The following is a 7,521-nucleotide window of genomic DNA, read 5'->3' as shown; positions in this document are numbered from 1 at the left end:
CTTGCTTAATTGGGGGCTTGGAGGGTAAGAAGGAAATCAAGCAGAAGGTGTGCATGAAGTGAGAAGTCATTAAAATTTTCAGAACTAATTAAAAACTGTCCCATAGGGCACAGAGGCCCAATGAATCCAAAGTACAGTGATGTACAGAATTAACAAAAAAAAAAGACCTCAAATCAATCATCTAAGCTTCCACCCCAAGAACCTAGGAAAAGAAGAGCCAAGAATTCAAAACAATCAAGAAGAAGGAAACTAAAGTGTAAATCAATGAAACTGGAAACTGAAAAACAGAGAAGAATCTATGAAACCAAGAGCAAGTGCTTTGACTAGCTCCATCGAATTGACAAGCCTCTAGTAAGTTTAACATGAAGAGAGAGAAAAGGCAGATGTTAGCACTTAGGAGGTTAATTAAAAAAAGATCATAAATTTAAGGTCAGCTTAGACCACTAAGTCTGTCATCAAAAGAAAAGAAAATCAGGCTGGAGAGATGGATCAGCAGTTAAAGGTACCTGCTTACAAAGCCAGATGGCCTGAGTTTGATTCCCTAGTACCCACATAAAGCTGGATGCACAAAGCGGCGCATGTTCTGGAGTTCATTTGCAATGGTAAGAGGCCTTACGCATCATGTCTCTCTCTCAAACAAATAAACAAAAAAGTGCTTTTCAAAAAGGCAAAGAGGACTGGAAATATTGCTCAGTGGTTAAGGCACTTGCCTGCAAAGCCTAATAATGTAGGTTTGAGTCCCCAGTACCCATGTAAAGCCAGAGGCACAACGGGACGTATGCATCTGGAGTTTTTTTGCATTGGCTAGAGTTCCTGGCACGTCCAGGCTCTCTGTCTGTTCCCTGTATCCCTCTCTGCTTGCAAATGCTGTGTAGCAGTAGTTCTGAGGTTCATTTCGCAGCCAGTCACCAGTCTGACCAAAGTTCTCCTCTGGCCTTTTCCTGTGTGGGCACAGAGCACATGTATCTACACACACACACATACACCATTTAAGCCTGGCATAATGGCTCACATCTGCAATCTCAGAACCTAGGAGGCAGAGGCAGGAGGATCACCATGAGTTCAATGCCAGTCCCGGCTACAGAGTGAGTTCCAGGTCAGCCTGGACTAGTGCCTCAAAAAAAAAAAAAAAAAAACCTCAAACACTTAATCGATTATTTTTATAATTATATTAGAAAATATATGATAACTGGATTTGTAAAAGTTTACTGCCTCCATCTGCAAACCCACAGAATGTCACAGAGAATTCTACCAAACATTTAAAGAAAAGTTAACAGTGTTTTATCCATACAAGCTCCTGCACAACAGAACTCTTTCAATCACTTGTCTCAAGCTGGTTTGACCCTGATGCCAAAACCAGATCTCCCTCCTTCCCTCTCTCTCTCTCCCTCTCTCTCTCTCTCTCTCTCTCACACACACACACACACACACACACACACAACTACAGGAGCTGGAGAAACGGTTCCATGGGCAAAGTGCTTGTCCTATATGCATGAGAACCTGAGTTCAGATCCCCAGCACCCATGTAAAACTGAGCAAGAATGGGCTGATATCCCAGTGCTAGCAGAGGCAGAGGTAGAGACAGGAAGATCCCCAGGCCTTATAGGCTTGCTGGTCTCTTCTAACTGGTGAGCTCTCAGTTTGGCAAGAGGTGCTGTCTCAAAAGAATAATAAGGTGGAGAGTGACTGAAGCGGAACCACACCATTAACCTCTGACTTCCACATGCACACCCACGCATGTGCCTGCATGCTGTGGTAGACAGCTTCATGCTGCTGGGAAGAACTTGCAGACGCGGCACAGCTTACAGCAGGAATGGAGTATACGGAAGTTTACAGATCCAGGGGAAGTTCTGCACTGGCTGAAGAAACTGGCCGCTTCTCACAGGTCCACGCAGAGAGAAAAACCAAAAAGCCACCGCCACCAGCATAGGCAAGCACGTTCCAGGGACTCCAGGCAGTACTAAAGCACTCTGTGTATCTGCAGACTGGAATTCTGATCCGCCCCCACACCTCAGGGCTGGACCCTGGCATCCACCCACAGTGACACCAAGTTACAAGCTTGAATAAAACTCCTGAATCTATTGGGCCAGCATGGTGGCCTTTAATCCCAGCACTTGGGAGGCAGAGGTAGGAGGATTGCCCAGAGTTCAAGGCCACCGTGAGACTACACAGTGAATTCCAGGTCAGCCTGGGCTAGAGTGAGACCCTACCTTGAAAAACAAACAAAAAAATAATAATAAAAAACCACATGCTGGCCATCTAGGTGCGTGGCTGTAATGCTAGCACTCAGAAAGCTGAGACAGGGGGATTGCTGCCAGATTGAGCTGAATGCAAGATCTTATCTCCAAACGTAAATAAGTAAATAAATAACTTTTTGAAAAAAAAATAGAAAATTTCATGGACTCTGATGTTTTACAAACTCAGAAAATAAACTGGTGAGTTCAGCAAGGTCATAAGAGATAGACTCTAAGGGAGAAAGATATCAGCGGATGACCCATTAGCAAACATATGGCTAAATGTTCACCCACCAAGAAATATATTACAAAACAAAAATCAAGTTTCTTTTTTTTTGTCCATCAAAACAATAAGTTTTTTTTTTATTCTTTTAAATATTTTACACACTTTTTAGGCTGATCTTTTTTTCTGCTTAGCATGAAATGAATAAAGCAAATAAACAGTGGGGAAAGTGTGGCAAAGTTGTCAGTGCCATACAAGGCCACTGTCTGCACCCTCTATTGAAGAAATCAGGGCTCTCCACATGATGAAAGAAGCTTGGGGGTTTCTGACACTTTGACCTTCGCTTCAATTGTGTGTCTACAAGTGTTTTGCTGAAGTGACCCGAAAGAGGAAGTACAGTACCCATCATTGAATCTAAAATACCAAAAATTCAACACAACGAAATAACTCAAAATAGGAGTAAGCAAGCTACAGCCTGTAGGCCAGATGGGACACCATGTTTGTACATACAGTTTGGTCGGAACACAGACGTGTTCATTTATTTATACATGATCCATGGCTCCTTTTTTTTTTGTTTGTTTATTTTTATTTATTTGAGAGTGACAGAGAGAGAGAGAGAGAGGGGGGGGGGGAGAGGGAGGGAGAATAGGCGCAGCAGGGTCTCCAGCCACTGCAAACGAACTCCAGATGCGTGCACCCCCTTGTGCATCTGGCTAACATGGGTCCTGGGGAATCAAGCCTTGAACCGGGGTCCTTAGGCTTCATAGGCAAGCGCTTAACCACTAAGCCATCTCTCCAGCCCCCATGGCTCCTTTTGTGTTACTACTGCTATAACTACTGCAGGATTGAGTAGTTGAGAGATAATGTGGCTCACAGTCTAGACTACTTCCTACCTGACCCTTTATAAAAAAAGAAAATGTGTTCACCATTTGTTTAGAACATGGTTACTGATTAGTAATCTACGTTCCATAGTCCTCATAGATCACTTTTCATCCACTGATCAAGACTTCATGTAGAGTTTATAAAATGGGGAAAAGGTTGGGGGGGGGTGCTGGAGAGATAGCTTAGTAGTTAAGGTCCTTGCCTGCAAAGTCTAAAGACCCAAGTTCAATTCCCCAGTACTCATGTAAGCCAGAAGCACAAGGAGGCATATGCATCTAGAGTTCCTTTGCAGTGGCTTGAGGCCCTGGTATGCCCATTCTCTCTATCTGCTTCTTCTCTCTCTCTCCCTCTCTCTCTTAAATAAATAACTCAAATTAAAAAACAGAATCTTGGGTGGGAGAGATGGCTTAGTGGTTAAGGCACTTGCCTGCAAAGCCAAAGGATCCAAGTTCAACTCTCCAGGTCCCACATAAGCCAGATGCACAAGGTGGTGCATGCATCTGGTGTTTGTTTGCAGTGGCTAGAGGCCCTTGTGCACCCATTCTCTCTCACTCAATCTCTCCCTCTTTTCTGTCTCTAATAAATAAATAAACATTAAAAATAAATAAATAAAAACAGAGTCTGAAAAAAGTCTCATGCTATGGGAAAGTCAGAGAGCAGAATTTTAGGTGTTCTATCATTGTGATTATGTGAAGACAGACATGGTAAAAGGACCTAGAAGAATCGGGAGAGAGTCAGCGGTAGAATGCTTTCCTGGCATGTACAAGGTCCACGGCTCAACCCCCACTTCTTCAAAAATAACAATAGCTCTCCATCATAATAGGAGGAAAAGATGCTGACATCAAAATAAAAGAGAGACTGAGAGGGGAAGGAGATATGATGGAGAGTGGAGCTTCAAAGGGGAAAGTGGGGGGAGGGAGGGAATTACCATGGGATATTGCTTACAATCATGGAAATTGTCAATAAAAATTAATTAATTCAAAAATATAAGCATAGGTCTCAAAATGATCTACAGTGAAGTGATAACGTTATTTGTCTTCAAGTAGCATGATTTCATTTGGACTTTTACCATTCTGCTTTTCAACTACATAAATGAACACTTTTAACCTATAAATGTAAATGCCAGTTTAGAAATTGAAATTAAAATTAACACCCTATGCATTGGGATGCCATGCTTTTGGGTGAAATGTTAAAATATAACATTAGGGCTAGAGAGATGGCTCAGTGGTCAACAACAGTACCTTCTTACCAAGCCTGATGGCCTAGATTCAGTTCCCCAGGACTCACATAAAGCCATATTCACAAAGTCAATGGTGCATACATCTAGAGTTCGTTTGCAGTGGAAAGAGGCCATTCTCTCATTCCTATCTCTCTCCCTCTTCTTGCAAATAAATAAAAATATAATATATATAATTACATATAAATCTCAAAACTATATCTAATTTTCAAATATATATACATACATACACACACATACACATATATATATATATGTATATATATATAAAATTTTCCCTGAGCATTCCCTGTTCCCCACAGAGAGCTCCTTCCTCCCTGCCAAGGCTCACAGTTGTCTCTCCATTCAGATGTGTGAGTGGCTAGAATGGACTTTCTCCTATTGGCCTTTCTTCTCGTTGAAAAACCTGTGGCTCCTTCATTTCTGGGCCTGCTCCATTCAAACAGGACAAGAACCTTTTACTGAGGCAAAGGAAAGAGGCAGCACCTAAGAAATGAGAGGTGTGGTTAATGACGACCACAAATAACGAATTTCAAAGATCTTTTCTCTTTTAATTTTTATTGTCTGAGTGCAACATGAGACCCCCTCCCAACAGACCCTTGAAATCAGTGAATGGCATCCTGAGCTAGAGAGGAAGAGGTGGAGATGAGGCCCTGGGAGAAGCCACGGGAAAGAAAGGAGTGAAGATTGCTCCCAGCCTTGGGTTTTGTGAGACATGATCTCATAGATCTCAGACTGACCTTGAATCTCCCATCGTTCTGCCTCCACCGCCAGGGTGCAGGGCTCAAGAACATAACCCCGTGACAGGCTCAGCCTAACACTTTGACGGAAGAAAAGCAGATCCCGTTTCTCATCATGCCCTGGATGTGCGTCTGAGAACTTAGCTCACCAATGAAGGAGAAAGCCTTAATGTGTTTCCCACCATTTCCTAAACATTAAGGGCTTAGCCAAAAGATTGCGCTTAAATCCAAACCAGCAGGCCTGATGAGCAAAGTGAAAAAGACGCAAGTGAGAACAGTTTAGCCAGGAAGGTGAGGTCGGCCATGGGAACTTCACTTCCCATAAGCACTTCCTATTACATGTAGGGCCTGGGAAAAAATTGCAGCTTTAAACTTTCTGAGCTGCTTGGGGAGGGGGGAAAGCAATGGTTGCTTTGCAGCATCTCCTCGTTATCTGAGGATAAAGGGCAGGAGTTGCTAATTCCAATTAGACACAACTCGTTCCAACTCACCAGGCAAACCTGACTTCATTACCAGCCTGCTCAGCCCGAGTGTGCCAAGATGCATTAAGACAGCGAAAACCAGGCACCGAGGGACAGACAGACTACAGGGAGGAAAGACAGCGGGCAGGAGAAAAAACGACTACACATCCATCATTGGCCTGTTGTCACTCATTAATCACCTCTCCTTTCTCAGCCCTAGGAGCAAATTAAAACTATTCTCTTTTTTTGGAACCAGTAGTCACAGCTGTGGTCCTGGCCTATTTTCTCTGCTTTTTAATTCCTTTATGAAAATTTTCCAAATCTAGTGCATAGAGCACACTTATAATCTCAGCACTGTGGAGGCAGAGGCAGGAGAATCATCACAAGTGTGAGACCAGACTGGTCCACAGAGCAAGCTGCAAGCCAGCCAGGACTCCACAGCAAGAGTCCTGTCTTAAGACTGCCCTTGCTCTCTACCTCTCACACAGATGTCTCAAATCTACAAAAGAGGTAGATGTAAAATGATTTGGGGAGCTGGAGGGATGGCATAACGGTTAAGGCATTTGCCTGCAAAACCAAAGGACCCAGGTTCAATTCCCCAGGACCCACATTAGCCAGATGCACAAGGGGGCTCACAGTTCGTTTGCAGTGGCTGGATGCCCTGGATCACCCATTCTCTCTTTCTCTCTCCCTCTTTCTCTGTCAAATAAATAAATAAATAAAATAGCAATATTTAAAATGATTTTGGTCTAAATTTCTAAAAAGCCTGAAGTGACAAGCCTTATTTCATTGAGCCAATGTATCTTCACAGAGCAACTACCATGCACCAGACATTTAGGATATACCGGAGAAGAAAAAAACCAGCTATAAAAGTGCAAAAGAGGGCTGGAGAGATGGCTCAGTGGTTAAGATGCTTGCTTACACAGCCTGACTACCCTGGTTCAATTCCCTAGGATCCATGTAAAGCCAGATCCACAAAGTGGCACATGTGTCTCGAGTTTGTTTGCAGTGGCAAAAGGTCCTGGTATTCCATATTCTTTCTCTCTGCCTCTCCCTCTCTCTGTCTCTTTCTCTCTCTTAAATATAAATAAATAGAAAAAATGGGGGGGGGAGTGTAATGAGATCTGCCTTCTTTTCTCCAAAAGCATTTTAAATCCAAAAGGAAAAGAATTACAATGACACAGTGTCGCAACAGCAAGGACCTTCTTTATTACCCATTGTGTTCCCTGAGCCTTCAGCAATGTTTCATCAGTGATAGACAGAAGTGATTGCCTGGCCTGTATAAAGAAAGCAAAATTCAAAATGTACAATGGGCCATAAAATCAGAGCAATGTCCTGAACAGGATGTGTTGATTAGTGTGGCTCATGCAACTCTCCCAACCTGGTTATCAGGACATCAAGGTGCCCAGCATAGAAAAGTAAGTGATCAGCAATGGGAGCTAAGGAAGGAGGTGCTTGGGAACTGTCCCCAAGTAGTCACACCCCTTCCACAATAGAGAGGGTGTCCACAGCTCTGTTTTACTTAAATCTTTTATTTATTTATTTGAGAGTGACAGAGAGAGGGGGGGGGGGAGACTGGGCACGCCAGGGCCTCCAGCTATAGCAAACAAACTCCAGACGCGTGCACCCCCTTGTGCATCTGGCTAATGTGGGTCCTTGGGAATCAAGCCTCGAGCCAGGGTCCTTAGGTTTCACAGGCAAGCGCTTAACTGCTAAGCCATCTCTACAGCCCTGTATTACTTAA

This window comes from Jaculus jaculus, chromosome 12 (assembly GCF_020740685.1).
Source record: "Jaculus jaculus isolate mJacJac1 chromosome 12, mJacJac1.mat.Y.cur, whole genome shotgun sequence".
Lineage (NCBI taxonomy): Eukaryota > Metazoa > Chordata > Mammalia > Rodentia > Dipodidae > Jaculus > Jaculus jaculus.
This window is presented reverse-complemented; position numbering follows the sequence as displayed.